General features: G+C 45.3%; 1 pseudogene; it reads right to left on the bottom strand.

Moving 5' to 3' along the window:
- Positions 1 to 2,344: 2,344 nt before the first annotated feature.
- The window catches only part of LOC112264135, a 23,576-nt pseudogene continuing 19,839 nt past the window's right edge, over positions 2,345 to 6,081 (bottom strand).

Genomic DNA, 6,081 nt, shown 5'->3' on the forward strand with positions numbered 1-6,081 from the left:
TCGTACTACACCGTCTCCAATGCTCGTCGGATGTGGCAGGGATTGCAAACTATTATAGACCACAAAGGGAAGCACAGCCGCGAGCTGCCCAGTGGCACGAGCCTACCAGACAAGCTAAATTACTTCTATGCTCACTTTGAGGCAAGTAACACTGAAGCAAGTAATGCATGAGAGCATCAGTTGTTCCGGACGACTGTGTGATCACACTCTCCGTAGCCGATGTGAGTAAGACCTTTAGACAGGTCAACATTCACAAGGCCGCAGGGCCAGATGGATTACCAGGAAGTGTGCTCCGAGCATGCGATGACCAACTGGCAAGTATATTAACTGACATTTTCAACCTTTTCCCGACTGAGTCAGGTGGTAAGAGTAGGTAACAACACATCCGCCACACTGATCCTCAACACGGGGACCCCTCAGGGGTGCGTGATCAGTCCCCTCCTGTACTCCCTGTTCACTCATGACTGTATGGCCAGGTACGACTCCAACACCATCATTAAGTTTGCCGATGTCACAACAGTGGTAGGCCTGATCACCAACAACAATGAGACGGCCTATAGGGAGGAGGTCAGAGACCTGGTTGTGTGGTACCAGGACAACAACCTCTCCCTCAACGTGATCAAAACAAAGGAGATGATTGTGGACTACAGGAAAAGGAGGACCGAGCACACCCCCATTCTCATCGACGGTGCTGTTTTGGAGTAGGTTGAGAGCTTCAAGCTCCTTGGTGTCCTCATCACCAACAAACTATCATGGTCCAAACACTCCATGACAGTCGTGAAGAATGCACTACAAAGCCTATTCCCCCTCAGGAGACTGAAAAGATTTGGCATGAGTCCTCAGATCCTCCAAAGGTTCTACAGCTACACCATCGAGAGTATCCTGACTGGTTGCATCACTGCGTGGTATGGCAAATGCTCGGCCTCCGACCGCAAGACACCACAGAGGGTAGGGCGTACGGCCCAGTACATCACTGGGGCCAAGCTTCCCGCCATCCAGGACCTCTATACCAGGCGGTATCAGAGGAAGGCCCTAAAAGTTGTCAAATACCCCAGCCACCCTAGTCATAGACTATTCACTCTGCTATGGCACGGCAAGCGGTACCGGAGCACCAAGTCTAGGTCCAAGGGGTTTCTTAAAAGCTTCTACCCCCAAGCCATAAGACTCCTGAACAGCTAATCAAAGGGCTACCCAGACCCCTTCTTTACCCTGCTGCTACTCTCTGTTTATTATCTATGCATAGTCACTATAACTTTACATACATGTACATATTACCTCAACTACCTCGACTAGCCGGTGCCCCCGTTGACTCTGTACTGGTACTCCCTGTAAATAGCCTCGCTATTGTTATTTTACTGCTGATGTTTAATTATTTGTTTATCTTATTTTAATTTTTCTTACTTATCTATTTTTTACTTAACACATTTTTCTTCTTAACTTCTTAAAGCATTTTTGGTTAAGGGCTTGTAAGTAAGCATTTTACTGCAAGATCTACACCTGTTATATTTGGCGCATGTGTAACGGCATTCCTCCTCCTCTTCTGAGGAGGAGAAGCGAGAAGGATCGGAGGACCAATGCGCAGCGTGGTAAGTGTCCATAACATTTATTTAAAGACATAAACTGAACACTACAAAACACTAAACGTGAAATGAACGAAACCGAAACAGTACCGTGTGGCAACAAACACACACACGGAAAACAAACACCCACCACTCAAAAGTGAAACCCAGGCTACCTAAGTATGATTCTCTTTCAGAGACAACTAACGACACCTGCCTCTGATTGAGAACCATACTAGGTTGAACTCAAAACAGCAACATAGAAAAACACACATAGACTGCCCACCCCAACTCACGCCCTGACCATACTAAATAAAGACAAAACAAAGGAAATAAAGGTCAGAACGTGACAGCATGGGACCAACAAAATTTGATTTGATTTTCAGAGGCAGGGGCTGGGAGACTAGTCAGGATCAACGGAAAGATGAACGGAGTAAAGTATAGAGAGATCCTTGATGAAAACCTGCTCCAGAGTACTCAGGACCTCAGACTGGGGTCATGGTTCACCTTCCAACAGGACAACTACCCTAAGCACACAGCCAAGACAACTCAGGAGTGGCTTCGGTAGTCTCTGAATGTCCTTGAGTGGTCCAGCCAGAGCGAACTTGAACCTGATCAAACATCTCTGGAGAGACCTGAAAATAGCATTATGGGGTAGATTGATGAGGGGAAAAATATTTTATCCATTTTAGAATAAGGCTGTAACGTAAAGAAATGCGGAAGAAGGCAAGGGCTCTGAATATTTTCCGAATGTACTGTAGGTAAACATGTATATCTGTGTTGTGTTACTGTCTGGGATCTGGTTCAGGAGGGACCAGTTTGGTCCACAGACGGTCCCAGAAAGCAGACTTTAGGGCCGGGTCTTGGGGCAAGTTCAGGTAGGTCCTGGTCTTTTTCCAGCCTGGTCAAGCGGTGGTGGGCAGACAGCTGGTGAGGGGGGATGTCCTCCGGGAAGACCAGGATGAGGTTGTCCCTGTGCTCCACCAGCAGATTGAAGGTGGACAGTTGCAGCACCAGAGAGCACCAGTTACTGTGAAAGGTAGTGACGACTCACCACACACAGGGTGTGGCGGCTGCCATAGAGGCTGTGACATTGTCCACAATGTCCTTTTCCAGCTGGAAGTCCCTGCTATGCAGACAGAGATGCAGGAAGGGAGGCCCCCTCAGCTCCAGGCCCGGCAGCAGCTGCTCCACCAGCCAGCACTCATCTCTACCACTGTATGCCACAAAGGCATTATAGTGGTGGCGCCCTCTGGGGTTGGGCTTCTGCACTGTCTCCCCCAGCCATCCAAGGACGCTATGGCAGCATGCCAGCAAGTAGTCCCCAGCCAGCTGATGGAACAGTCCCAGGGTGGTGAATATGAACAGGACAAAGCCCACATCCAGGGAACTGCGGGCTCATAATTCCAGGTGAGATCAGCCTTATTGGGGTGCCAGATGATGACCTATATATGCCTCTGACCCCTGGCCTAGGTGTCCATCCAGGTGTCTTCACATCTGCAGTGCAGATGAGGTCTGTAAAATCAACAGGCAAATCAGGCTGGTCAGGGGCTCGGGGAAGTCTTCCAACACACTGAACTCCTCTTCAACTTTGATAAACAGCTGCCTGAGGGAGTGCAGGTCTCTGCTCAGTTCCTCCTCTAGAGTGAGGATCTGACAGGATATGAGGTTCAGGCTCTCCAGCCCAGTCAGGTTGCGGAGCATGATAGCTAGCCTTAGATGCAGGATGAGGTCCACCCATTTCAGCTTAAGATACCTCAGCTGCACAAGTGTATTCAGGTCAGTCTGCTAGAGCATAGACTGTAAGTCAAAATACTCCAGGGAGGGGAACTACTTTGCAGCGAAGTGAGATCCACACAGGAGGTGCTCCGCTATGGCTGTGAGGCTGACGATGGACTTGAAGAATGGCCGCCAGCAGTACTGGAATGACACATTTTGGGCACGGAGCTGAAGGGCCAAGCCTGGTTCTGGGGTACTGTTCCTGCTGATGATAATGTTGAGACAATCAAAAAAGGAGGTAATGTTCATGTACATCAATCCCAAAGGGAAGACACCAAATATGAGCATCAGATTTAAAGTCATACACCTCCCACTGGCTGGCTGGATGGTGAATGTCCCTTAAATCTATGTTCTTCAGTGAAGTGAGCTAAATAAGTGCAGAAGCTTCGATGTGTAGGAGTGAGTTTAGTTCCCGTGATAAGATCTCTATGTCGTGCAGGCCAAAGAAAGTGTTCTTTGTAAACTGAGAGATCTTGTTACAACAAATTTAGGAACCTCAATTTACTAAGTCCCTTAAATATAAAGTCAGAAATATTAGTAATGTCATTGGATCCTAGACCCAGATGTTCCAGATTTTCAAGCAACAGAACTGATCTGAGGAGGTATTTGTCATGTGAAATCTACTCAATGAAAGTCTGAATGATGTGTTGGTCGTTATGTAGTTTGTTATTATCTCATCCAGTGTAGGTGATTAACAAATTGATGATTGATAATCAGAATGCTCCTCTATCCATTTGGATGAGGCGTTGGTGGGATTGCATGTCCAATGGAACGAAGACCTGGAGTACTTCCACTGCTCTGTCTGCTAACTGAGTTGTAGGTATGTTCATCTCCTCTTGATATTTTTACTATATATGGCTTTTGCGTCTCTGCAATCTCTTCTTGGTCTATTTTGTTTTATTAACTCTTAGATACTTTGAGAAAAGCTGTAGGTTAAAGATGAGATTATTCTTAACATATCTCTCTCACTTTCTCATAGCTTCTACATAATAGGTAGTGGTTTTCAACCCCATTTTCATTATTATTATGTGAAAACGGTGCATTTCTACTTTTTGTAGAAAATAATATTTTGTTAAAAAGTTCAACACGACTCAGATTTTTTAAAAACAGCATAGACCAGCATAGGCAGGTGACTATCCTTCGTTGTGTTTTAGCTGGTGAACAGCCTCCATTGGATTAGTTTAGAAAAATGTATGCCACAGTTAGAAGTTTACATACATTTAGGTTGGAGTCATTAAAACTCATTTTTCAACTACTCCACACATTTCTTGTTAACAAACTATAGTTTTGGCAAGTTGGTTAGGACTACATTGTGCATGACACAAGTAATTTTTCCAAAAATTGTTTACAGACATTATGTCAATTATAATTAACTGTATCACAATTCCAGTGGGTCAGAAGTTAACATACACTAAGTTGACTGTGCCTTTAAACAGCTTAGAAAATTCCAAAAATTATGTCATGGCTTTAGAAGCTTCTGATAGGCTAATTGACATCATTCGAGTCAATTGGAGGTGTACCTGTGGATGTATTTCAAGGCCTACCTTCAAACTCAGTGCCTCTTTGCTTGACATGGGAAATTCAGAAGAAATCAGCCCAGACCTCAGAAAAAAAATTGTAGACCTCCACAAGTCTGGTTCATCCTTGGGAGCCATTTCCAAATGCCTGGAGGTACCATGTTTGTCTGTACAAACAATAGTACGCAAGTATAAACACCATGGGACCACGCAGCCGTCATACCGCTCAGGAAGGAGATGGGTTCTGTCTCCTAGAGATGAACGTACTTTGGTGCGAAAAGTGCAAATCAATCCCAGAACAACAGCAAAGGACCTCGTGAAGATGCTGGAGGAAACAGGTACAAAAGTATCTATATCCACAGTAAAACGAGTCCTATATCGACATAACCTGAAAGCCCGCTCAGCAAGGAAGAAGCCATTGCTCCAAATCCGCCATAAAAAAAAGCCAGGCTATGGTTTGCAGCTGCACATGGGGACAAAGATCGTACTTTTTGGAGAAATGTCCTCTGGTCTGATGAAACAAAAATAGAACTGTGTGGCCATAATGATCATCATTATGTTTGGAGGAAAAAGGGGGAGGCAAGCCGAAGAACACCATCCCAACCGAGAAGCACGAGGTTGGCAGCATCATGTTGTGGGCGTGCTTTGCTGCAGGAGGGACTGGTGCACTTCACAAAATAGATGGCATCATGAGGAAAGAAAATTATGTGGATATATTGAAGCAACATCTCAAGACATCAGTCAGGATGTTAAAGCTTTGTCACAAATGGATCTTCCAGATGGACAATGACCCCAAGCATACTTCCAAAGTTGTGGCAAAATGGCTTAAGGACAACAAAGTCAAGGTATTGGAATGGACATCACAAAGCCCTGACCTCAATCGTATAGAACATTTGTGGGCAGAACTCTGTCAAGAGGAATGGGCCAAAATTCACCCAACGTATTGTGGGAAGCTTGTTGAAGCCTACCCGAAATGTTTGATCCAAGTTAAACAATTTAAAGGCAATGCTCCTGAATACTAATTGAGGTATGTAAACTTTTGACCCACTGGGTATGTGATGAAAAAATAATAATGTTCAATAATTTGTGCACTTTGAAATGTAGGTGGGGTCAATGTACCGGTGGGGCTCGTAAGCACATTTGGGGGCATGATACAATATATGTGCCTCAACTGCTTGGTTGGCAGCAAGCTGACCTTCCTGCCACACAATCAAGTCAGTGAGCCA

Source organism: Oncorhynchus tshawytscha, linkage group LG12, assembly GCF_018296145.1.
Source record: "Oncorhynchus tshawytscha isolate Ot180627B linkage group LG12, Otsh_v2.0, whole genome shotgun sequence".
Lineage (NCBI taxonomy): Eukaryota > Metazoa > Chordata > Actinopteri > Salmoniformes > Salmonidae > Oncorhynchus > Oncorhynchus tshawytscha.